Consider the following 4,001-nt stretch of genomic DNA (forward strand, 5'->3'; position numbering starts at 1 on the left):
TGATCTCCTCTTTCTTCTAATCAATTTAATCCAGAATTTTTAGGTGTATATTGAATTACCCGTTGCAATGTGAGATCCACATAATTTAAATTTTAAATGTGTTAACAAATGTAGAGCAATGAAGAATGAAAATAATTCCAAAACAAATTCCAACTCATTAAGGAAGTAAACATGCTATAAATAATTTAGTGGCCACATTTAGGAAGCAGAAATAAATACAATTTTAAGTAAAATTTAAATGTTTAATCCTCAGTAGTTTTTAAGTAAATTCAACTAAGGAATCATGGAAGAGTAAGGCCAAGGTTAATCCACAAATGGGGTCTAGAGGCAAGAGCCATTTTTTTTTTTTTTTGGAAAAGCGCTATATTTACACTAATCTTTGCTACTGTTTTTAGTCTCTTCAAAATGAAAAATCATTCCTACAACGTACTATGAGTTGTATAAACATATAACATGTAGAAAATGGCACATAATTAAAGGTTACAAATTTACACCAACTTTGCATTAAATTTGTCTTCATGTTTCAATGGTCAATGTAACAGTGTGAGATGAGTCCTATCATTGTGGAATTATGAGATTGCTTTATGGATTGATTTGTTGACTTTAGTCTTACCTGCGCACTTTGTCTGGTGGAAAGTGGAAGAAAGTGGCGAAACTAAGGGAAGGGGAATCTGAAACTACCCCTTACTTAACGCTTAGGTCATTTCCAACCGAATGGTTCAGAGGGTCAGAGGGTCAAAGGACCGAAAATAATTCGAAAATTGTTTCCAACCGAGGGCTAGGCCAGAGGGCTCTGGAATCTGGGAGGGCCCCACGGAATCGGAGAGGGCTGGTGGGCTGGCTATTTTTTTAATGCTTTGTTATTTCTGTTAGTTATAGCCGACAGAAATAATATATACTATATTATTAGTGTCGGTTATAACCGACACTAATAGCAATGTTAGTGTAATATCAGTTTGAACAATGTCGGTTAAAACCGACACTAATTTGAATTCTAATTTGAATTCCAACGGCTAGCCAGTCACTAGCCGTTGTATTCAATTCTTTTTTTTTTTTATGAATTTAAACCTGTTTGTACCATACTTGACCAATTCCGAAACTACTGAGCACCGGTCAACGTTATACTGTCAAGGACCCAGAAGAGTTTCCCTCCAACCAGGAGACTAATCACAGCGCGACACGTGTCGACATCAGAAGCCAATCATAGCGCGACATGTGTCAACATCAGAAGCCAATCAAAACACGACACGTGTCAATGTCAGACTGAAACTAGAAATTCTCTTCTATGAATAGAGATCATTCTCTGACAATATTTTCTAATGTCATTTGTACAAAATCATTCACTAGTACTCACTAAATGAGAACTTGAACCTATGTACTCGTGTAAACCCTTCACAATTAATGAGAACTCCTCTACTCCGTGGACGTAGCCAATCTGGGTGAACCACGTACATCTTGTGTTTGCTTCCCTGTCCCTATCCATTTACATATTTATCCACACTAGTGACCGGAGCAATCTAGCGAAGGTCACAAACTTAACATTTTCTGTTGTACCAAAGTCCTCACTGATTTTGTGCATCAACATTTGGCATCGTCTGTGGGAACGACACTTATTCCCACTCTCTTCAGCTTTGTTAAGCCGGTTTCCACCATTCGTACACACTCTTTTGACCAGGTATCCCTCTCCAACATAGGGAGCGAAAGAAGCCACAGCACGCAGAATGACACCCCACTTGCACTTGGTGCGAGGCAACGAAATAAGGAAGGAAAGAAGGTTGCTCTTTAAGCTAAAGTCGATGAGCTAGAAGCTCAGAACAACAAGATATCAATGAAGAATGAGGTCCTCCAGGAGCAGTATGAGAAGCTATTTGAGACGCTTCACGAAACTAGGTGTACTCAAACACGCGAGCTCATTTAGGAAGCAGAAATAAATACAATTTTAAGTAAAATTTAAATCATGGAAGAGTAAGGCCAATGTTAATCCACAACTGGGGTCTAGAGGCAAGAGCTTTTTTTTTTTTTTTTTTTTGTTTGTGGAAAAACGCTATATTTACACTAATCTTTGCTACTGTTTTTAGTCTCTTCAAAATGAAAAATCATTCCTACAACGTACTATGAGTTGTATCATATAACATGTAGAAAATGGCACATAATTAAAGGTTACAAATTTACACCAACTTTGCATTAAATTTGTCTTCATGTTTCAATGGTCAATGTAACAGTGTGAGATGAGTCCCATCATCGTGTAATTATGAGATTGCTTTATGGATTGATATGTTGACTTTAAGTCTTCCCTGCTGCAATTTGTCTGGTGGAAAGTGGAAGAAAGCGCCGAAACTAAGGTATCATTTGTTATGCGGACAGGACGATATATGACCGGACGAAACAGATAGGGAGTAAAGATACTCTCAAATGAAAACAAGGACGAAGAAGAAGAAGACGAAAATGTTATAATTTTGTGTTCCACATATGTAGAACGAGTCGTTCTAGGAAGGTGAGGCGGAACGAAAATTCATTCAAAATTCGTTCCGTGGAACAACGCATTCCACCCGTGTTAGGTACACCAAATGTGGGACGGAACATCTCGTTCCACTTCGTTCCATCCTGTCCCACGTAACAAACGGTACCTAAGGAAAGGGAAATTTGACACCCGTCTACCCCTTACTCAACGCTTAAACACTATCAACTTTTTGACAAATAATTAAAAAATAAATAAATAACAAAAATGGAACTTGAAAAGGCAGAAGGCCAACTGCCCAGCCACTCCCGCTCAACACCGACCACCACCACTGCACCAACGAACATCCATCTTCTCCTTCCAGATCTTCCACACCACAAATCTAGAAGCCCAACTATCGTCATCTCCTTCCAGATCCTCCACATTACCAAACCCACTCAAAACCGGAGGCTACGGCATTGGAAACTACTCCGAGATTTTTTATTTTTTATTTTTTATTTTTACCATTAATATGCTTTTTTAATTAGAGTTAACTCTGTTAGGTTTTGGTTCAGTTAGCGGACACTAACACATGCCTTCACACTTTGTGTGTGTTAACATTTAAATTTTTTTTTTTAAATTTATTTGTTTTTAAAATGGGAAGGAGATAGGGAGAATGAGAAAGTGGGAGGGGAAGAAAGGTTTTTTTTTTTTTTTAATTTTATTTTAATATTCGAAATATGCTAAAAATATATGTAGGCGAGGTTTAAATAAAAAACAACAAATTTGGTTTTATGAATTTTATTACTGCTCATAATTTTTTTTATAATAATAGAAGATTAAATAGTTTTTTTACATTCTTTTGGTGGACAAATTTTTTTTTATTAATATGTAATTTAGATGTGTCAAAATTTCAAGAGATCCTACGTGTACTAATGGGTGAAGAAGATTTGAACTCTCCCTGCACATTGTTGAAGAAAGCAAATGACAATGGGTCACATTCACACACTACTAGCTGCTTGCCAAAGTTTAGCACTCATCATGACACGCCAATGCAAATAATTTTTTTGTAAAAATAATTTTCAAACCAAGATTAAGAAATTGAATGGTTTTCATTAAGAAATTTATACGGTAAACATATGTTATAAGAAAATTTATTAATATGTGCACATTCCCTATTGGGAAAGAAAAAAAACTCCCAATTTCTCTTTTTATGTTTATTTATTTATTTATTTTAACATATTGATTTAGTAAATTAAAAGAGAACAAATACATAAAGACGATACTTAGTACTATGGTCTAGTAATATTCTTATTTTGTTCAATTCTCGCCAAATGCGAACTCGAACCAAATTATTATGGGTATCTCATTGTGAGGTTTTAGCCTACTCTAAAAAAAGGTTTGTTATTATGTGATTCTTTTGGGGGTGTGTATTTTTTTCACAATTGTTTTTGTCAGAGCGGGATTTCGATTTGACAAGAAAGGGAAGGTGGTTTTGTGTTAGCTTAATGGGGGATTTAGGATCTGCCCGGATGACGGGGCAGCACGTCTCAAGGCGGCAAAG

The sequence above is a fragment of the Malus domestica genome, chromosome 04, assembly GCF_042453785.1.
Source record: "Malus domestica chromosome 04, GDT2T_hap1".
In the NCBI taxonomy this organism is placed as follows: domain Eukaryota; kingdom Viridiplantae; phylum Streptophyta; class Magnoliopsida; order Rosales; family Rosaceae; genus Malus; species Malus domestica.